This window comes from Stenella coeruleoalba (genome assembly GCF_951394435.1).
Source record: "Stenella coeruleoalba genome assembly, chromosome: 3".
In the NCBI taxonomy this organism is placed as follows: Eukaryota; Metazoa; Chordata; class Mammalia; order Artiodactyla; family Delphinidae; genus Stenella; species Stenella coeruleoalba.
The window spans coordinates 159,558,965-159,582,803 of NC_137148.1; positions in this window are offsets into that span (position 1 = coordinate 159,558,965).

Here is a 23,839-nt window from a genome sequence, read left to right on the forward strand (position 1 = left end):
CAAAGGAGAAAGACAGCTAATGATGCTGGAGTCTCTCGCTGGGATTTGTGGTATCTCTTTTTGAAACTAAGTACAGAAAGTCAGAACTTGACTGATTGTTTCTTGATCACGGTTTGTTTTCATTTTTGCTTTTTTCTTGCTCTCTCATCAGTTATTCCAGCCAGTGGCATGTCATTTTCAGTTTCAGTAAGCATGCTTGTCTTGTTTCCATTTGCATTATTCATGCAAACGTTGATTGAACTGATGACCCCGAGTTATCACGACAACATTAGATACACCAGTTGATACATTTCTTAATTTTAGAAAAAAATTACCTAGTGAAGGTTAAAATAACTCCTCTTCAATTTGTCATTTAAAAAAACTTCTCCTAACATACAATACCTCATTGCCTAACAATGCCAGATAAATGAAGAATTCCTATGTATTCATGAATGCAGGCTAGTCTGTATATTTTTTGGCAGGTATGACCGTTACCAAGGGTAATGGCCTTGTTTGCTGGCCATGTCCTGTCTCCTTGAAAGTTGTACTTTCTGTTGTCTTTCAGTTGGTCCATGGGATATCAGAGGTGAATTTATAAAACTATACTTCCCTTTACACTTACTTTGTTTTGTTTTGTTTTGTTTTGTTTTACTTGAAGTGTAGTTGATTGACAATGTTGTGTTTCAGGTGTACAGCCAAGAGATTCAGATATATATATTTCTTTTTCAGATCCGTTTCCTTTATAGGTTATTACAAGGTATTGAATATAGTTGCCTGTGCTATACAGCAGGACCTCGTAGTTATCTACTTTATACATAGTATACACTTACTTTGTGTGATCCACGCTGGTCAGACCACATAATTATTTTCACTTCTGATATAATTTTTTCAGGTCCAACCTCAAATCTTTGATGAGAAGATATTTTAAAATAAGTTTAGCATGTGTGTGCTCTAAATCCAACAGTAGTTATTAGAGATATGATTTTGCACTAGGTAGTCCTCTCTTTTTTGTTCTTGGCCAACCAATTGAAAATTCGTTTTTATTTTCTGCTTAGTTTGCTAGATGTTTATGACTATAATAAAAGTCTTAAATTTTGTCTCATATCTTAAAGCACAATCTGAATTAGCAATGGATATTGTGCTATACATAGGGGCTGTGATATAAATATAGTTTCTAACTTCAAAAACATATAGCCTAGAAGGGAACACAGACACATATGCAGCAATTATGGCAACTGCATTTGTTTACTAAGTGAAATAGCACTGAGATGGATAAAGTGCTAGCAAGCCTTGAACACGCAAATCAGCTTCAAAAATAGATGCGCAGTTCTTTAAAAATCTTTTTAACATTTTTCCAGGTACATGTAGAATATAACTTAGCATAAAAACGGTATGGGTTTGAGGATATGGGGAGGGAGAAGGTTAAGCTGTGACAAAGTGAGAGAGTGGCATGGACACATATACACTACCAAACATGAAATAGCTAGCTAGTGGGAAGAAGCCGCTTAGCACAGGGAGATCAGCTTGGTGCTTTGTGACCACCTGGATGGGTGGGATAGGGAGGGTGGGAGGGAGACAAAAGAGGGAGGGGTTATGGGGATGTATGTATATGTATAGCTGATTCACTTTGTTATATAGCAGAAACTAACACACCATTGTAAAGCAATTATACTCCAATAAGGACGTTAAAAATAAATAAATAAGGAAAAGAAGACTGACTCATCCAATTAAAAAAAAAAAAGAAATTCTCTTGTCCTGGATTCAAGAGAAGGGATGAAGTAAAAGGATGAGGAAGAACAAGAAGAGGAAATGTGAGCGTGGAGAGGGTAGGAGGAAGAGCAGAAGGCAAATAAGTGTATGTGCTTCCCTTGCCATCCCTGACTTTTTTTTTTTTTTTTTTTTTTTGCGCTTCAGGAAAACCCAAAAGCCAGAGAAGAGCAAGGAGGTGGTCACCACTGCATGTGAACAAAAAGGTGGAGAGAAGAGAATGGTGGTAATCTGCGCAGGCAACTGGAGGATGACCTGAGTGCATCTCGCCAGGGAACGGTCCCTGTTCCACAGAACCCCTGAAGATGCCAGGCTCTTATGTTTAGATGGGGGGCCGAAGGCGTCTGTGGGGTCACCACATACATCACTCCTGGAGGTGTTGTTCACTCTTTGTAAAGAGTGTCCCTGGTGAGATTCAACATCTCCCTCTGCAGGACCCAGCCTTGCCCTCCCAACCCGCCGAGGTCAGCAGGCAACATCCCCAGTTAATCACCAAGTGTGGTGAGATATCTGGAGTGGCCCTGGTACCCCCCAGTTCAGGCGTCCTGGGGAAAGGGTGAGGAGGACAGAGGCACCGGGGCTTCTTCTCATGCAAGCAGACAGCTCACCTGGCCCAGCGCTGCTGCATCCCTGTGGGCACGCGGTAGCCCTGGCATCCGGTAGGGGACACTGCAGGATCCACACCTGGCTGGGATTTGCCCACCCCCTGGGGACCCCTCAGCCTCTGTGGAGCCCCACTGAAGGGCCTGGGTCACCTCATGGCACCATTTCTCAACCTGAGGTTCTATAGATTTTCCATAAATGTGTAAAAATTGAATACAACACACACACAAAATGAAGGCAATTCAAAGCAATGCTAATTTAGGATGAGTTAAAGGGCCAGGATTCCAAGTTAATTATGACCTTAAAATTAGATAACAAATACATCTGGTTTTATTACACGCTGAAAAGCAGTGCCTTCTACAAACTTTTCATGTTGGGATACAGCAAAGCTATAGAATTTATGATTCTATGACCACAGCATCAGGATATTTTTAAATTAAAAAGCACAGGCAAGTTTGGCTGGGGTGTTAAAGAAAGAAAAATGATTCTTAGGGGAAAAGGGAACATTGCGGTTCTCTGCCCACTTCCACTGTGCTGATCTCATGATGGGCCGTGTTGCGTGTGGGCTGGAGGGACAGGGTCACTACTCTCACCTGTGTCATCAGACCTCCCACTCCTCACAGCGCCCAGGTGGGAGGGACCCACACTTTTCACCCTGTAGCCCCAGAGCCTCCCCTTTCATCTGCATCACTTTCACTGTTCAGGGGACCAGTCACTTGAACACCGCCCGGCCAAATGCCCAGGTTAAATCGCCCCTGTAGGACAGGTCTCTCTGCTACCAGAACACACTTGGCAAAGAGCAGCAAACAGACCCCAGTGCCCTGGGGATGTGAGCCCTGGGGGATGTCAGGGCCCAAAGTGACTTGCAGGGTCTGAGTAGCCCCCTGGGTCCCACACACCGACCCCAGGGAGCCCACCTCCCCGCTGACTCCAGTCCCTGCCTTTGTGTGGCAGGTTCTGGTCTGACACCTGTGAGGACTGTGACCTGGAGGCCTCAGCCTGAGACTCAGAGGGGATGGAGCCTGCGCAGCGTCTGGCAGCTTAAATGAGACACGAGGCCAAGGAAGGAGGGCCGCCTCTCTGCTCCCCCTCCGCTCCTGAGTCAGCTAGTGAGTGCCGGTTACTTCCTGTCGGAGCTGTACAGATTTAGCATAAATTTTAGATATAGGTCTTACTTTTAACAGTGAAAGGCTGTTACATCAAGCAAAATTGATCTTTTTTTTTTTAAACATTTTTATGTAAGATAACACACAAGTATAGAAAAGCACCCTCCGCAAAGGGAGGGCTCAGTGAATTACAATGGGCGCTCCACTCTGGGGAGCAGTAGTTTTTCCCTCTGTAAAAGCCCAGATGCTTCTGAGAAGCTCCTCAGCTTCCTTACTCTGGCCCGACCTCCACAGCGGAAATCCCAAAGGGACTGGATTCTCCCAGCCCTCCAGCACCCTCCACTACTTTCTGATTGTGCTGCCACACTCATTTTGAGTTATTTGTGTGTAAATCACTGCACTTGGAATATACGTGGAGTAACTGATTTCATTCTTATAACCGAATAAGTCAGCACTATTCTTCTCCCCTTCTACAGGAGGCAGCCAGGGTGCTGGGGACATCCTGTATATTGAACTGTGTGTTGGTAGCAGATGTGTTTATATTTACAAGAAACCATAAAGCTCTACGCTTAAGATCTGTGCCCTGTACAATACACCAAGGAAACTTCAATTAGAAAGAGATGCCAAAAAAATTTCCCCACAAAACAAACTTCAGGGCCAGGTGGCTTCCTCTGATTTCTACCAAACATTTAAGACAGAAACGATGCCCGTCTCCTACACACTCTTCCAGAGAACAGATACAGAGGGAACACACCCACACTGCTTTCATCGGACCAGGAGAATACTGATGTCATACCAGTAGCAGATATTACAGGACAGGAGAAATTACAGGCTAAAGACTTCTGAATGTCGATGTCAAAATCCAAAAGCAAATATTAGCAGTCTAAATCTAGAGGTTTTCAGAAAGGAAGGAAACTAGGATTTCGTGGCGGTATTTCCAGTGGTTGATGTGAACAGGATCACTGGGTGTTTGGGCGCTGCCTGGGAACGTGGAGAGAAGGGACAATGCCATCGGGTTAGTGGAATGAACGTTTGGTGACAGAGATTAGGAGGGCCTGGGTCATCTTCAGAGACAGTCCTGGGATGGGGTCTCTAGGCTGTGGCTATGGAGGGGTCCCTCTAGAAGGGCATGGGCCTCTCTCCTGTGCCACTGCAGGGTCTAGGGATGGATGAGGAGTTTGTAGGGGCTGGTTTTTGATGAGGAAGGATGAGCAGGGAAGGTGCGCCCTCAGAGCCAGTGCAGCCACGGCCCCTCCCCAGCCAGGCCGTAGCCCAGGCTACTCAGACAGTTGCTCACATCAATAGGCGACAGTGGGTCACGCCAGCTTTACCCACTAAACCACCAAGCACAGCCCAGCAGGCCACTGTCCTCATTAATCAGCACTACCTGTGCATCCAGGGCTGGTTGTTGAAGACCAAGCTAATTTGTTGGAGACGTGCCATGTGGGCAACTGGCTTGGAGAGACCAGAGCTCTGAGCCACGTGGAGACAAGCCGACCACTGGTCAGACCACCAGGAGGCTCACCCAGTGTGTGAAGACGCTGAGGGAGGAGGGACGTAGATGGGACCCCCTGATCCTTCAAGGGACCTTCTTTCAGGGATATTTAAGAGCTGTGGGGTCAGGGATCAACATGTAAGGGGGGCAGCAGGTCAGGCATGGGCCCTCCTGTTGGCTCAGACCCCTCCTGTCCTTGGAGCAACCATGGGGCAGGCAGGAGGATTGGGGGGATGGAGGGAGGGGAGCCCTGGGCTCAGGGGTCCAGAGCACCATCTAGAGGATTCAGGGGTTGAGGGATTTCTCTCCCAGGGAACCAACTACATTCCTGTCCCACATCCATCTGTCATCAGCTTTGCGACTCCGGGAAAGTCACTTAAAATCTCAACATTTTCGTGCCATGTACCATAAAATATGGTTCACAGCACCTGCCATGAGTTCCCCACGGGGCTGATGTGGGGATCACAGGAGATGATGACAGATATTCTTCACAAGCTCTAAAGCATCACACCCATAACCTTCCCCACTCCCCTGCCCTGTGGCATCCAGGTCCCCTCTCTGGAGGCAGCACTACCACATTTCTTGCTTATTCTTCCAGACATTTAATATTTGTACACTTAGGTAGCACTTATGAAGTAACCATCATTTTTCATCAGGGTCTACCTGATTTGCTGTATTAAGCTTCATCATGTGATACTAATAAGTGGGCCCTATTAACATTTCCGTTATCACAGAACAAGGAACTGAGGACAGAGGGTCTGCATAACTTTCCCAGGTTCACGTGGCTTCTGGTATGATTTGAATCCAGACCATCAGGCACCAGCCCCCACTCTGTCGGTCACTGTGCTGTGCTCCCTTTCTGTATTATCTCACTAAATAAAGTCATGTCCCCGTGCAGTCAGCCTGCTGGCTATTTTAACTGCACACCACATTGCAACACCCTCTTCTGAGCCCAGCTTCGATTCACTTGACTCCCCTAGACTCCCCTAGGAGGCTGGTGAACAAAGAGAACAGACGTGTGACCTGGGAATGAATTGACACCTCTGCATGGTCTTCTCCCAGCAACATATCAATAGTTCTCTCAGTTTTTGTTGTGTTTTCCTGGATCATGACTCGTGTACCAAGAAGAAAAGGAAGATTATAAAGGAGTCAAACACAGGATGCACAAGAATATCATCTGCGATCAAGATAATCTGCCGGCCATCCGCAGCGGTGGTTCAGGCACATCGGAATCAGCATCTGGCCAAACAACAGGGTAGGGACACAAATAGCACCCCCACTAACCACTCCATTGAAGGTACTGTGGAAATAATACCAGCAAGTAGATTCAGGAGCAATGGCTGTAGTTTGTACAGCAGAGCCTGGGTCTGGCTGAGGGAGGATTGGGCAGGGAAGGTGCCCACTCAGAGCCGGTGCAGCCACTGCCCGCTCTTAGGCAGGCCTTAGTCCAAGCTGCTCAGACGATTGGTCAGTTTCTAGTCAGTGAGACCCTGGGGGCCTGTAAACCTCATCTGTTAAGCCACCAAAACACCAGCCCAGTAGACCCTGTTCCCAGCTAATGAATATTAACTGCTCATCATCCAGGTTTGATCAGTTGAAGATGATGCTAATTCTCTGTGCAACTGTCATGTGGGCAGTTGGTTTGGAATGTCCTGGGTTTTGAGTCAGTTAGGGAGTCAAGTAGACTACTGGTCATTCAGGGTGGTCACTTGACCACCAGGAAGTCTCACTGCAAATCAGCTGCTAGAATCAAGTGCTGAGGGGGAAGGGAGGGGAGATGCACACATATTTGGATACCCCGGTCCATCAGGGGGTCTGCATTTGGGGGAAAGACATTGTATTTGGGGTCAGGGATTGAAACGTAGAGCCAGGAGGTAGGTCCAGATTTGAGCCATTCTCTTGGGCCAGGCACCTCCTCCGAGTACCAGCTGTCTCCCTGCAGCATCCTTGGGGCAGGAGGATGTGGGAAAGGGAGTGAGGAGAGCTCTTGGTTTGTGTATCCAGGGCATGATCTCATGTCCATGTGTTCAGGAATCTCTATCCCTCCCCTGCCTCAGACCCATCACTCATCAGTGTTGTGACTCTGGGCAAGTTACTCAATCTGTCTAAATTTCAGTGCCCTGAACCATAAAATATGGGTCACAGCCCCTACTCTGCCCACCCCACAGTGCATCACAAGAAATAATATTCTTTCCATGAGCTCTAAAACTTCTTACTCATGTCATCAATGTGAAAAAGTAGGCTCTATCCTCCTGTTTGTAGCCTCCTAGGTGCCCTTTCTGGAGACGACCTACTTATTCTTCCAGGCATTTAATACTTGAACATTTATGTAGGTAGCACTTATGAAGTAAGTACCCATCATTTTTCTTCAGGCTTTGTATTTACTAATTTTTAGCCTCAGAACATAATACGAATAAGCAGGTCCTACTAATATTTCCATATCACTGGCCAGGGAACTGAGAAACAGAAGGGCTAAGTTACTAACCTTCCCAGGTACACGTGGCGTTCAAATAGGATTTGATTTCAGGCCATCAGGCACCAGCACCCATACTCTCCCTCATTGTGTTGTGCTGACTTTGTACTTGCCTCATGTAAATAAAGTTATTTTCCCCATGTGATCAGCCTGTTGGGTATTTTAAGTGCACGCTAAAATGCAAGGTCCATCTTCATAAGCCCTACTTTGATTCAGGGGACTCCCCGGGCAGCTAGTAATAAGGAGCTCTGAAGTTTGACCTCTGAATAAGTTAAGACTTTTGCCAGGAAGATGTCAACACCTCTCACTATTGTGACTGTATTTCCTAGGAACTTGTTTCAGGAATATGAAGAGAAAAAGACAAGGATTCAAACCAAGGATACATATGGGGATTGATCCTCCGTGAAGAAAATATACTGGCTGGCCCTCACCGTCATTCAACAGCTCAAAATGAACATCTGGTCCCAAAGGGTTGAGCCTCAAATATCATCCCATACAAGCCACTCCATTGAAGTCACTGTGAGAATTCCATCCTGAAACTGATCAAGAGTAATGACTATAAAAATGTTGTCATATTATCCTTTGATTGAGATATAATTCACATTCCATCAATTCACATTTTTTTTTTAACTGTGTGATTCAGCTGCTTTTAGTGTACTCAGGTTTTGCAATCAACATCTCTAATTCCAGTATATTTTCATCATCCCCAAGAGAAACCGCATACCTAGTATCAGTCATTCTCATTCTGTCCTCCCCTTTCACCCCAGCCCTGGGTCTTTCTGTCTCTATTGATTTTCCTATGCTGGACCTTTCATATGAATAGAACCACACAATGTGCGGACTTCTGTGTCTGACTTTTGCAGTAAGCAAAATGTATTCAAGGTGCATCCAGGTTGTAGCATGTATCTGTCCTTCACCCTTTTAATGGCTGAATAATAGTCATTGTATGGATATAACACATTTTATTTTTCCATTCCTCAGTTGGCGAATAGTTGGGTTGTTTCCACTTTTTGGCTATTATGAATAATGATATGACAATATAACACTCATGTACAAGTTTTCGTGTGAACATATGTTTTTTATTTCTCCTGGACATATACCTGGGAGTGGAGTTCCTGGGCCATACTGTATCTCTGTGTTGAACTTTTTGAGGAACGGCCAAACTATTTTCTTTTTCATATTTGCACCAGCGATGCTTGAAAGTGCCAATTTCCCCACATCATTGCCAACCCTTGTTTTTAAAAAAATTATATGGCACAATAGTGGGTATGAAGTGGTATCTCACTGTGGTTTCAGTTTGCATAATTTTGACTAATAATTTTGGACATGTTTTCATGTGCTTATTGGCAATTTGTGTCTTCTTTGGAGCAGTATCTATGCAGATTCTTTTTCTCATTTTTAAAATTTGGTTATTTGACATTTTATTGTTGAGTTGCCAGTGTTCTTTACATATTCTGAATACTAGGCTTTATCAGATATATGACTTGCAAACATTTTCCTTCATTCTGAAGGTTGTATTATGTCTTTCTTGTTGGTGTTCTTTGAAACACAAAGGATTTTAATTTTGATAAAGTCCAATTTCTTTTTCCTTTTGTTGCCTGTGCTTTTGCTATCATATTTAAGGGTTCATTGCCAAATCCAAGACTATGAAGATTTATCCCTTTTTTTCTTCAGAAATTTGTATAGTTTAGCTCTTATATTTAACTCTTTGATCCATTTTAAATTCAAAGCCTATTTTGTCTGATATTGGTATAGACACTCCTGCTCTCTTGATTACTATTTGAGTTTTCTCACTGAGTTTGGAATTCCCTTTTCTATCCTTTAACTTTCAACCTGCTTCATTCTTTTGATCTCAATTAAGTCTCTTGTAGACAGCATATAGTTGGGTCATATGTTTTTACCTATTCCACCAATCTCTGTATTTTGATTGGAGAGTTTAATGCATTTACATTTAAAGTAATTGCTGACAAAAAAAAAGACTTATTTCTGCTATTGTGCTGTTTCTTTTCCATCTGCCCAAAGCTTTTTTGCCCCTCATTTCCTGCATTCCTATCTTTCGTTGTGTGTGTTTAGCTGATTTCTTACAATAAAATATTTAAATTACTTTCTCACTTCCTTTTGGGACTATTCTATAGCTATTTTCTTTGTGTTTACCATGGGGATTACCTTTAACATCCTAAAATTAAAACACTCTAATTTGAACTTATACCAGGTTAAACTCAACAACATCCAAGTTCTTGAAGCTAAAAGAGCATCCTACTATCTCAATGCAAAAGACCTTCTCCAAGACACACTGCAGTTTCTGCCTGGCTGGGACATTGCCCCAGAGTGAGGTTAAGTTTAAGGAGTCGAAGGAGGCATACATTTCCATCCTCTGGATCACTGCTCACCAAAAAATACATAATGCCAGGCACATATGTAATTTTGAATTTTCTACTGAACACACCAGGAAAATGAAAATGGTGAAGTCAATGTAAATAATAGATTTTTAATTCAGTATCTGCAAAGTGTTAGAATGTTTACATGTGGCACGAGAAATGTGGTCATATTACGAGGGCTTGAGAGCCGCGTGGGGCAAGATAGAGGACAAACAGCATGCACTTGAAACTCTAAGAAGTGAACGCTAACAGGCAGATGGGGCCTGGAAGTCCAAAGTTGAATAACAGCCCATAACAGGGTGATTATGGTGGGGTTTTTTTCCTGCCTCTGTCTCCCAGCTTAGGCAAGGCACGCAAAGTCCAGCAACAGCTGAAAGTTAAAACCATGGGATCAACCTTTTATTTCTAGCCAGACAAGTGAGAAAGTGGGGGGCTTGGATGTTGAGGAGTGAGGGGGTCATCCCCATTGGTCTTTTTCTCCCCAGTTACCACATCTCCCCTGCAACCTCAGTGATGGCAGAGGCCTTCACTGAGAAATGGCCTGTGTCTCTGGACAAAGGAACAGGTTAAGAGGCTCCTATTGTCTGAAGAGTGTGGGGGCATGCCCGTTATTTTCCTTTCTTTTCTCTTGCTATTTAAATTGACAAGAACAGATACTACACTTGATCTTAGCCGAAAGGCTGAGATGAAATAGACAAAATAAACTTTAAGCGAAAATTACTGTCAAGTATAAATTTTACTAATCTAGTAATTCCAAAGGACCAAAGAGCAGGGCAGTGGCTTTATTGAGAACCCAGGATTTCCGAGTGTCCACCGTGCTCAGTCACTTTTAAATCATCAGCACAGCCCTATAATTCAGAGATTTAGGTGAAGTGACTTGCCCAGGGTCACACAGCTAAGTGAGAGTCTTCTGGGACCAACAGTAACTTTTGCAAAGGCGTCTCTTGCTATACTTAATCACTGCCACCATCTGACACTCACATTCTTTCTTTTTATACTATTCTGTTTCCTTGGGTCAAAGAATCCGACCCCTGAATTAAGGTTAAATAGCAATTAGTGGCAGATCAAAAGCCAAAATCGCTTCAAGATATTCTTTTAATTCCCCCAAGTAATGCCTTTAGTCACAAAAATATAGAACAATATAGAAAATTACAAGTGACCTTAGTGTTCACAGGCAAGCACTAATACATTTTAATGTACCATGATCATATTAAAATAGAAATAACTATGAAACATTTTCTGCGGAGAAGCAGCCCCTGTGGCAGGCAGCAGAAAGGGACAGGAATGCTGCATGGTACCCAGGCCCCCAATGGCCTAGGTCTCACCCTGCAGCTCACTGCTGATGCGCCGGAACGCTGCTTCCTTCTCGGAGTCTAGGTCTTCAGTGGCGATAGGGAAACCCAGCTCAGGGCCTGGGGGCAGCCTCAGAGACTCCCCTTGCCGGGGCGGCAGCAGAGGAATCCTGCGTTTTCGGGGCCTGGGACTGTCAGATGTGCGGGAGCCGTTCCTCCAGGGCCCTTTCTGCCCTCTTGTTGCCTCTGCATCTTTGTCAGGCTGGCTTTTCCTCTGGGAAACCACCGGAGCTGCAGAGGGCGACGGAGGGCCCTCCTTGCTCCCTGTCTTTGCAGACTTCTGGGGCAGCCCTTCCGGTATGGCGGGACTCCTCCTTCTCTTCACTGGTAGGAAACCTCGGGTGGAGACATATGAGTTCGTGATGGCGTTTCTTTGGGGGCAGGAGCTCATACAAGTGGTCTGCGGTCTCCTGGTGGATCTGTCTTCTGCCCTCTTGGCGTGGAGGTCTCTCTGCAGAGGTCCAGGCCTGGGCACGAAGAAAGAGTCCCCCAGGGGCCTAAATGCAGATCGTGCGCCCCCGGTGTCATCGGGGCCGCTTCTCTGGTCTTCATTCCTCCCTGTGACTGTGGGGACTTCCTCCTGCTTGGCCATCCCTTGCCCGCTCTCTCCCAGGGCCCTCAACACCGTCTTCTCTGTGCTGTAGTTCAGGACACAGCTGGGTGTCGTGGCCGGCACTGGCTGACCCCGTGCCACACTGACAGTGACTGTGTCCACTGCGGACACTGAGCTGCGGGACGTCATGGAGGTGCGAGCACCCATCACTGCCTTCTTCCGATGGCCTCGCCTGCAGATGGAGATAAGGACCCCCAGAAAGGAGCGCAGGGTCTGCGGAACGGTAGAATGGGGTCTCAGAGACTCTGTGGCAAAGCGCAGATGGCAGAGTCACTGGACACTTGTGGGCTGGCCTGCGAGTGGATAGCCGGCCATAGACAGCTGGTTTACCCGGGGCAACCATGGGAAGTCGGTGGGCGCGGGGAGCGGGCTGGGGGCAGCCGAAACCTCCTGGCAGGTGCTGGTCCCCCAGTGCCCGGGGCGGGGGTAAGGGGCAGGGCTTACCTAAGTAACTGCCCCTAGAGAACTTGGGTGAGGTCAGTCCTTGGATAGAGAGCTGGGCTCCGAGCACTCTCCTTCAGCTGCCAACTCGGCCAAAAGCGGAGTGCGCTCTCTTTGGCCTGTTGCTGGAATGCAGTTCTGGAACCTGTGAGCGAACAATGGGCGTGCGTTGGCGGGGCGCAAAAGTTTAGGGAGGGGTGGCGCATGCGCAGAGTACACGTCAGGCCCTGGGGCGCACAGGTGAGGATGCGCGCCCCTGGACCGTCTAGCGCTTCTGAATCTCCCCGGGGGTCTGAGGGCTGGAGGTGTTTGCCTTGAGGGTGATGAGCTTCTTGGCAGGACAGCTGCCCCTTCTCCCCCGGCCGGCTCTAACTGTACAGGATGGGTCCCCGGCCACCAGAACAGGAAAGCTGGAGAGCAGGGTACCTGGCTCAGCAGCCGCCACCCGAGGTGGCAGATTTGGCATCAGCGCCTGTGCGTCCGCCTGCCCTCCCACCTGGTAACATTGGAGGAGAGAGCCGCTAAGAACAGAAGTGCAAAAAAAAAACCCCAAAACAAACAAACAAAAAACCCCAGAAGTGCCCAAGCCAACCAGATCCTGCTTGGGGTGACAACTGAAGGGGCAGGCAGGGCGGGCTGGGAGGGACATATATACCAGGTCCAAACCCAGAAAGATCTGAAATGCACGAGTCAGAATGAAAGTCCAGAATCATCCTTGGGCTTTGGGCTGAGCTGGAAGTATAGCCAAACTCTTCAAGGTCTCCAGCTCCACCTGCAGTTTCTGCCTGGCTGGGACATTGCCCCAGAGTGGGGTTAAGTTTAAGGAGTCTTAGTTCCCCTATCAGGGACTGAACCCGGGGCCCCAGCAGTGAAAGTGCTGAGTCCTAACCACTGGACCGCCAGGCAATTCCCTGTATATGTATGAAAAAAGGATACCACAGTCTCAGAGGGTGGCGTTGACGTCATATAAAGGTGACACATATGACAGCTATAACAAAGAGTGGAAGGTAAAAGAATCTATATGGATGTAAGCCTTCTGAATTTTATTTAATTGGTAAAATATTAACTCTAGACTGTGAAACAATACGTATACATAGTGTTATTCCAAGAACAATTAAAAAATGACAAACTCAAGAAAATTGGATAACCTCAATAGTCCTATATTTAGGAATTGTGGACAAGATAGCTAAAACATTCACATATGTGTTTTGTGAAAAGTTTTTCTCTTGGTTAATTGCCTAGGAGTGGGTTTTTGGGTCATATGGTAAGTATGGCCCTCTCAGCCAGCCCTGGCCACCACTTCAGGTGTCACCCAGCAGGATCTGGATGGTGTGGGCACTTCCGTTCTTAGCGACTCCCCTCCAGTGCCGCCAGGGGAAAGGGCAGGAGGACGCAGAGGCGCTGCTGCCAAAGCTGCCGCCTCTTGTGGGAGCTGCACAGACAGCGACCTTGCCCCACTTTGCTGGGCGGGGATCCCGTCCAGTACAGTTAGTTACCCCGACAGCACTGGGGCGCGGCCAGGGGAGAAGGGCCAGCTGTCCTGCCAAGAAGCTCATCACCCTCAAGGCAAACACCTCCAGCCCTCAGACCCCCGGGAGATTCAGAAGCGCTAGACGGTCCAGGGGCGCGCATCCTCACCTGTGCGCCCCAGGGCCTGACGTGTACTCTGCGCATGCGCCACCCCTCCCTAAACTTTTGCGCCCCGCCAACGCACGCCCATTGTTCGCTCACAGGTTTCAGAGTATAAAAAGGCAACAGGCCAAAGAGAGCGCACTCCGCTTTTGGCCGAGTTGGCAGCTGAAGGAGAGTGCTCGGAGCCCAGCTCTGTATTCACGGACCGACCTCACTCAAGTTCTCTAGGAGCAGTTACTTAGGTAGGCCTTGCCCCTCACCCTCGTCCCGGGCACTGGGGGACCAGCACCTGCCAGGAGGTTTCGGCTGCCCCCAGCCCGCTCCCCGCGCCCACCGACTTCCCGTGGCCGGCCCGGCTCACCCAGCTGTCTATGGGCGGCTATCCACTCGCAGGCCGGCCCACAAGTGTCCAGTGACTCTGCCATCTGCGCTTTGCCACAGAGTCTCTGAGACCCCATTCTACCATCCCGCAGACGCTGCACTCCTTATGGGGATCCTTATCTCCATCTTCAGGCGAGGCCATCGGAAGAAGGCAGTGATGGGTGCTCGCACCTCCACGACGTCCCGCAGCTCAGTGTCCGCAGTGGACACAGTCACTGTCAGTGTGGCGCGGGGGCAACCAGTGCCGGCCACGACACCCAGCTGTGTCCCGAACTACAGCACAGAGAAGACGGTGTTGAGGGCCCTGGGAGAGAGCGGGCAAGGGATGGCCAAGCAGGAGGAAGTCCCCACAGTCACAGGGAAGAACGAAGACCAGAGAAGCGGCCCCAATGACACCGGGGGCGCACGATCTGCATTTAGGCCCCTGGGGGGCTCTTTCTTCGTGCCCAGGCCTGGACCTCTGAAGAGAGACCTCCACGCCAAGTGGGCAGAGGACAGATCTGCCAGGAAACAACAGACCTCTTGTATGAGCTCCTGCCCCCAAAGAAACGCCATCACCAGCTCATATAGCTCCACCCGAGGTTTCCCGCCAGTGAAGAGAAGGAGGGGTCCCGCCATACCGCAAGGGCTGCCCCAGAAGTCTGCGAAGACAGGGAGCAAGGAGGGCCCTCCGTCGCCCTCTGCAGCTCCGGTGGTTTACCAGAGGAAAAGCCAGCCTGACAAAAATGCAGAGACAGCAAGAGGGCAGAAAGGGCCCTGGAGGAAGGGCTCCCGCACATCTGACAGTCCCAGGCCCCGAAAACGCAGGATTCCTCTGCTGCCGCACAGGCGAGGGGAGCCTCTGAGGCTGCCTCCAGCTCCTGAGCCGGGTTTCCGGGTCACCGCCGAAGACCTAGACTCCGAAAAGGAAGCAGCGTTCCGGCGCATCAACAGAGCGCTGCGGGGTGAGACCTATGCCATCGGGGACCTCGGCAGCTCTCCCCAGCACAGGCAACCGAAAACTCCAGCCTTTGCCTCTGCTCCAGGCCCCCCAGCTTCGGGCGGCCCCGCACAAGCATCTTCTGGGTGTTCATCATCCAGAAATTCCACCGTGGGCACCCATGCCAGCACACAGCTGGGTTTTGGGAGCAGAGCGGCTGCCCTAGATGATCTGAGCTGCATGTTTGCAGCTCTCAGAGTGACATCAAGAAAGAGGGGGCCCCCGAGCACCACACACAGCAATGGGGGCAGCGTGGGCCTGAACTCCTGGGACCCTCCTCACCAGAGCCACCCCATGGTGACCACGGGACCCAGCCCTAAGAAGAAGCCTAGGTTTGGAGGCACTACTGCCCCCATCTTAATGCACATCCCTGGGGGCCCTGATTGGCAGCAGCGAGGAACCACCGCCTGTGGCAGCTCTCCCCAGAAGAGGAAACGGAAAGCCCCAGCCTTTGCCTCTGCTCCCGGCCCCCCAGCTTCGGGCGGCCCCGCACAAGCATCTTCTGGGTGTTCATCATCCAGAAATTCCACCGTGGGCACCCATGCCAGCACACAGCTGGGTTTTGGGAGCAGAGCGGCTGCCCTAGATGATCTGAGCTGCATGTTTGCAGCTCTCAGAGTGACATCAAGAAAGAGGGGGCCCCCGAGCACCACACACAGCAATGGGGGCAGCGTGGGCCTGAACTCCTGGGACCCTCCTCACCAGAGCCACCCCATGGTGACCACGGGACCCAGCCCTAAGAAGAAGCCTAGGTTTGGAGGCACTACTGCCCCCATCTTAATGCACATCCCTGGGGGCCCTGATTGGCAGCAGCGAGGAACCACCGCCTGTGGCAGCTCTCCCCAGAAGAGGAAACGGAAAGCCCCAGCCTTTGCCTCTGCTCCCGGCCCCCCAGCTTCGGGCGGCCCCGCACAAGCATCTTCTGGGTGTTCATCATCCAGAAATTCCACCGTGGGCACCCATGCCAGCACACAGCTGGGTTTTGGGAGCAGAGCGGCTGCCCTAGATGATCTGAGCTGCATGTTTGCAGCTCTCAGAGTGACATCATGAAAGAGGGGGCCCCCGAGCACCACACACAGCAATGGGGGCAGCGTGGGCCTGAACTCCTGGGGCCCTCCTCACCAGAGCCACCCCATGGTGACCACGGGACCCAGCCCTAAGAAGAAGCCTAGGTTTGGAGGCACTGCTGCCCCCATCTTACATCACATCCCTGGGGGCGCACCCAGGCAGGGCCCCCCTACTTCCAGCGGAGGGTGCAGCCCATGCCCAGCCAAGGCTGACTTTAGGGGTGTGTCGGTTCCGGCCTCTATTCCTATCAGCCTCAGCTCCACAGTGGGCACAGCAAGGTGCAGCCTTGCTCTTAGGGCCCCCTCATCACCTGCCCAGGGCGTGGCTGGACAAAAAACCACTGGGCCATCGACCAAGTCATTCTCCTCCAGGTCTCCATTCATTACCTTGGGGTTTAAGAGGAGGAAGTTGGCCTGAGCCAATAACTTTGCGGCGAGGCCATCAGTGTCCACCTCCTCCCAGGCTGGGCCTCGTGTGGACCCTGTTTCGATGTGAAACTTACAATAAAGCTTTGTTCTTGTTCTTTTGCATAATCCTCACGTGTCTGTGATCTGTAGATCAAGTGTGGAAAAGCACTGGCTTGTATGAGTGGTAACATGGAAAGCCAGACCTGTTGACAGTTTCCTGTGACCCTGCTCATGGGTTGTGAAGAGTAGCACAACAAGATGGCTACAAGGGCCCTATATTAAAAGTGTGTTTTGAGTTTAAACGATGCAGCCCGAAATAAAATGGGCCCAGAGGGAGGGGTAAACAGGGAGGGTCATCCTTGTCTGTTGTAATTGCTACTTCCCACCCACCTCTCTGGCCTGGAGGGGGCTGGGTCATCCCGAGCACACACCAGCCGCCCATACTCTACACGTTTAGTATTTTCTAATGTAGCAGTTTCTTTGACTTTTTCATTTTGCTTTAATAAGTCTTAGGCAAATCATTTACATGCACATCTCACTCAGAGAGTATATGTCCATACAACCTAAAGCAATCTACAGATCCAGTGCAATCCCTATCAAAATTCCCATGACATTTTTTACATAAATAGGAAAAACAATCCTAAAATTCGTATGGAACTGCAATAGACTTCAAAAGCCACAGCAACCCTGAGAAAGAAGAACAAAGCTGGAGGCAACACTTTTCCTGATTTCAAATTATACTACAAAGCTAGAGTAATCAAAATAGTATGGTACTGGCATGAAAACAGACACATACACCAATGCAACAGAATCAAGAGCCGAGAAATAAATCCACACACATACGGGCAACTAATTGACAGGGATCCAAGAATACTCAACAGGGAAAAGATAGTCTCTTCAGTAAATGGTGTTGGCAAAACTGGATACCCACATGCAAAACAAAGAAAGTGGACCCCTATCTTACACCATTTGTAAAAATTAACTTGAAATGGATTAAAGACTTAAATGTAAGCCCTGAAACTGTAAAACTCCTAGAAGAGAACATAAAGAGAAAGCTCCTTAACATTGGTCTTGGTGATGATTTTTTGGGTATGACAACAAAACCACAAGCAACAAAAACAAAAAGCAACCAATGGGACTACATCAAACTAAAAAGCTCCTGGAGAGCAAAAGAAACAATCAACAAAATGAAAAGGCAACCTAGGAATGGGAAAAAATATTTGCAAACCACATGTATGATAAGAGGTTAATATCCAAAATCTATAAGGAATTCAAACAACTCCATAGCAAAAAACAAACAAACAAACAAAAACAAATAATCTGATTCTAAAATAGGCAAAGCAGGGGACTTCCCTGGTGGTGCAGTGGTTAAGACTCCACACTTCCACTGCAGGGGGCATGGGTTTGATCCCTGGTCAGGGAATTAAGGCCCGCATGTCATGCAGCGTGTGTAAAAAAATAAAATAAAATAGGCAAAGCAAGACTAGGAAACAACTAAGTGTCCAACAGGTGAATGGATAAAGAAAATGTGACATATAGATATAGATAGATGATAGATAGATAGATAGATAGATATAGATAGATAGATAGATAGATAGATAGATAGATAATGGAATTTTATTCAGCCACATGAAAAGAAGGAAATCTGCCATTTGTGACAACACAGATAGACCTTGAGGGCATTATGCTAAGTGCATTAAGTCAGAGGGCAAAACATAAATACTGTATGAGATCACTTATATGTGGACTCTTTAAAAAAAAGAAGAAACAACTCACAGATACATAGAATAGACTGGTTGCCAGAGGTGGGAGGTGGGTGAAATAGCTAGCTGAAAGTGGTCCAAAGGTACAAACTTCAAGTTATAAGATAAATAAGTCCTGGGGATGTCATGTATAGTGTAGTGACTATAGCTAACAATATTGTTGTGTATTTGAAAGTTGCTAAGAGAGTAGATCTTAAAAGCTCTCATCACAAGAAAAAAATAATTTGTTACTGTGAGTGGTGATGTATGAAAAGCCATGGAAGAAGCTTAAATGCATATTGCTAGTTGAAAGAAACCGGTCTGAAAAGACTACACACTGGATGATTCCAACCATATGACATTCTGGGAAAGGCAAAACTATGAAAACAAGAGGACATGTGGCCCCAGTGGACACCACTGTCTCTCCTTTCAGGAGCCTCCAGGTGCTGGAGACCTTCCCTCCTGAGATCCAGGTCTTCATGAAGGACTCCAGTGGCCAGGGCAAGCCTTATGCCATTGACCCTGATGACTCCATCCACGACTTGAAAGAGAAGGTTGAAGAGGCTGGAGGACCTTACATGGAGGGTCCCAGGGCCAGAAACTGTGGAATCAATAGCTTCTCAGATTGCACATCAAGGATTGTGACACCATCATGCTCGTTAAGAGAGGCCCCACATCCCCACGAGTGCCAAGATCAGGCTGTTCATTCTGTAGACTTCTATGGTCATGTCCCCCTAGCTCACCCCTTTCTACCCAGACCACTGTGCTCTTTCTGAAGCACAAATAGAAACAGAATCCTCCCCTGCTTTAAATTCTCCAATGGCTCCTATTACCTACAGAATCAAGTTCAAGTTCCTTTGCTTGGCATTCAGGGTTCTTGACCATTTAGCTCTTGCTGACCTCTCAGTCTCTCCTTTGAGAGTGCTCAAAACATACCAGACGTGGCCAAACACTTGCAATTCCAGAACACTGAATGCTGGCTCACAACTCCATGACTTTGAGTCAACTTTCCTTCTCCCCCATGTTGTCACCATTCAAAGTTCAAACCTCTAAGTTATTGATTCTCAAAAGTATGGACCCCAGACCAGCAGAATCAACATCATCTGGGAACCTCTTTGAAATAAAAATTCTCAGCAGCTAGCCCAGAATTACCTGAGTTAGGTTCTCTGGAAGTGGGACTCAGCAATCTGTGTCTTAACAAGCCTTCCAAGTAATTCTGAGCAAATATGGAAGTTCCAGGGAGCTAACACCCCGGGGGTAAGCCTTGGCCCATTGAAAGACAGGAACCAGCGAGTGCAGTGAGTGCATACTCCCCTCCTCCACCTCTCAGGTGGATAATTTTGAGGCATGTTCTGCATTGCTCCTTAGAGGGTCCCCAGTGGGATCAAAGCTCAGCTGCCCACAGTAGTGATCAATTTCATGATATTTCTTGGACTGTTTTTTCCTCCTTCTCAATCCCCCACACCTGTCCCTTGGGATCATTTCCCAAAACAAGTCTCATGCAAATCCTTGTCTCAGGCTCTGCATTTGGAGGAACACAAGCTAAGAGAAAACCCATCTTTATGCATCTTCCTCCTTCCTAAAACCCAGCCCACACCCTTCCTAACTACTAGCTCTTCCCCCACCGCCATAGACATGTGCCCAACTGCATGGCATTTCTATAAACCATAAAACCAATACACAATCGACTGCATGTTCCCCTTTTTTTTTTTTTTTTGTGGTACGCGGGCCTCTCACTGTTGTGGCCTCTCCTGTTGCAGAGCACAGGCTCCGGACGCGCAGTCTCAGCAGCCATGGCTCATGGGCCTAGCCGCTCCGCGGTGTGTGGGATCTTCCCGGACTGGGGCACGAACCCATGTCCCCTGCATCGGCAGGCGGACTCCCAACCACTGCGCCACCAGGGAAGCCCCATGTTCCCTTTATAAATCGTTTTTTTTTTTCTTTTTTGGCCACACTGCGAGGCCTGCAGATTCCTAAATACCAGACCAGGGATTGAACCCTGGTCCCTGTCAGTGAAAGCCCAGAGTCCCAACCGCTGGACTGCCAGGGAATTCCCCCTTTCCAAATCTTGAAAGCTGCTGAACTCCCAGATATCTCATGAAAATGAATAATGAAATGAATCAAAACTAATATGTAAGGTCTATTGAGCAAAGTGGTGGCTACCAGTGGGGAGAAGGAAGTGGGGAGAGGCAAAATAGGAGGACGGGATTAAGAGGTACAAACTACTGTGTATAAAATAGATAAGCTCCAAGGACATATTGTACAGCACAGGGAATAGAGCCAATATATTATAATAACTTTAGTTTTTCAAAGGTTTATTATTTATTTATTTATTTAATTTATTTTTGGCTGCATTGGGTCTTGTTGCGAGACGCAGGATCTTCATTGAGGTGTGCGGGATCTTTCATTGCAGCACGTGGGCTCTTCGTTGTGGTGTGGAGGTTTCTCTCTAGTTGTGGCCTGCATGCTCCAGGACACATGGGCTCAGCAGTTGTGGCGTGCGGGCTTACTTGCCCTGCCACCTGTAGGATCTTAGTTCCCCGACCAGGGATCAGACCTGTGTCCCCTGAATTGGAAGGCAGATTCTTTACCACTGGATCACCAGGGAAGTGCCTATAATAACTTTAAATGGAGTATAACCTGTAAAAATATTGAATAACAATGTTGTACACCTGAAACTGATATAGTGTTGTAAATCAATTATGCTTCAAAAAAATGTTTTAAACTAAGATGTAAGGTCTGAATGTTTGAATAACTTTTGTTTGAACAACTTTTACATTGCCTTGAAGCTCATTATCTGTCATTATAAACATAGGACAAATGTTTGGAATCTCACTTTATTGTTGACTTTGGTTTGCGAAATTGCCACTGCTCTTTAAACAGTTATAATATAGGACTGTTTAAGGACCAGGCACTACCAAACTTTGAAAATATGGAGACTTTTAGAATTTATGTAATTAGAAATGTGATTCTTTCCGTTTGGGGTTAGCCAGTTGGAGAGTTTAAATTGAAACGTGTCATGATTGAGGGTTTTTTTTTCCCCCCCAAATGGTATTTAAGACAACAAACACCCTCCACCCCACCACTTCCTCCAGCTAACACCTGGTCTTTCTCCTCCCTTTCACGACAAAGTTCTTGAAAGTGTTATCTACACTCCTGGTCTCCATCCTCCTCACCCAACTTACTCTTCAACCCCGCACCTAAGATCTGGCTTCTGCTCCCAGCTCTCCCTTACATTTCACCCACAATGATCACCAGTAGCCTCTTGGGTGCTTCTCAGACCTATATTCCTGAACTTATCGGAAGCATTAGGCAATGTGGACAACTATTTTAAGCTCTCTGGCTTAAACAGCTACCCTTGTAGACCTCCCCACTTCCCACTCCTCCTTGTATCTTCCTCCCTTTGTTAATAGTACCCTCCATCCATTACCCAGGTACCCAAGCCAGAGAGCTGATAGCCATCCTGTCTTCTCCCTCACCTCCTACCTGTAGTCACCAAGTCCTGTTCACCCTTCCCCCAAGGTAGACCTAGAATCCCATCCCTTCTCCAGCCAAGTCCGGGTCACCTTCCCTCTCACCTGGATCACTGTACAGTGTCCTGACACCTCTCCCTACATATCTACCCCTGCCCCCTGCAATCCTTCCTCCCCACAGAAGCAGCCAGACCAATCTTTCCAGAATGGTCATTTCACCTCTGGTCGCTCTTCTGATTTGCCACTGCCCTCAGGACAAAGTCAGCGCAGATTCACCTCATATGTGACCCAGTGGATCACTTTCTCTTTCCTAGAAAAATGTTTCCACTTGGCTATCAAAACACACTCCGGATTTTTCTTCCACCTCCCTGGCTACTCCTTCGCATTCTTGTTTGCCGGATGCTTGCCTCTCCCCAATCACTTAATACTCTTAAGTGTTTCAGGGCCCAGTCACTGGTCCTTTTCTTGCCTTGCTCTATACTCGCTCCCTTGGTGAACCCACCCAGCCTCATGGCTTTAAATATATCTATGCTGGTCATTTGTATCTCAACCCCAGACTTCGTCCCTGAAATCCAGACTCAAATATGCAACTCCCTAGCCAACTCGGATCTCACTAGACACTCAAGTTTGCTTCCAAAGCCAAGCTCCCGACCTTCATGCCTACACTGTGCCCTGGCCCAGTCTTTCCCTTCTCAGTTAAGGACAATTCTATCCTTCCAGTGCTAAGGCCAAAAGCCTTAGAGTGGTCCTTGACTCTAATTTTTCTCTCACATCACACTCTATCCTTTAGCAAGACCTGTTTATACTCAAAATATAGCCAGTGAAATGATATGAGGTCTGGGATTCACTTCCAAATAATACAGGAGGGGAGATGTGGATGGAGATATCATTGAAACAAGATTGTCTGTAGGTTGGGACTTCCCTGGTGGTCCAGTGGTTAGGACTCTGTGCTTCTACTGCAGGGGGCATGGGTTCAATCCCTGGTTGGGGAACTAAGATCCTGCGTGCCGGGTGGCCAATAAAAATTAAAGTGGGCAGAAGACCTGAATAAACATTTAAAAAACTGTCTACAGGTCGATAATGGTTGAAGATGGGGGATGGTACGTGGAGGTTCATTGTATTATTCTACTTTTGTTCATGTTTGAAATTTTCCATAATAAGAAAATTGAATCATACCACTTCTCCCTACCTTTCACTGCTACCATTCTGATCCAAGGTGCCACATCTCTTGCCTGGACTGTTGTAGTAGCTTCTTAACTGAATTCCTGCTTCTGCTCTCACCTCCACTCCCCACCCTCTGCTTTTAATCCAATCTTCCCAAGAACAGCCAGTGTGATACCGTTAAAATGAAAGTCCATCCATGTCCCTCTTCTGCTTGGAACTCCCCAGTGGCTCCCCATTTCAATCAGAGTAAAAGCCAAAGTCTTAGTAGTCTTCAAGATCCTACACAATTTGCCCCCTACCCTTGTACTCAAACCTCATCCCCTCCCACTCTCCCCCTTTGATCATTCCATTCCAGTCACACTGCTATTCCTCAATCCCACCAGGCATACTGCCGCCACAGGGCCTTTGCACTTGCTGTTCCTTCTCCCATTCTTCTTTAATTGTTTTTATTTATTTTATTGTTTTTAAATTTTTGGCTGAGCCGGGTCTCAGTCGCGGCACACGGGATCTTTCGTTGGGGCGTGTGGACTTCTTAGTTGCCGCATACAGACTCTTAGCTGCGGCATGCATGTGGAATTTAGTTCCCCGATCGGGGATCGAACCTGGGCCCCCTGCATTGGGAGAATGGAGTCTTACCCACTGGACCACCAGGGAAGTCCCACTTTCTCTCATTCTTCCCTCTGACATACATACCGCTCACTCTTCGCCTCCTTCATGTCTTTGCTCAAATGCATGTCTTTGCTTTTCAGACCTTCCCTAGCCACCTTTCTTGAGACTGAACCCCTG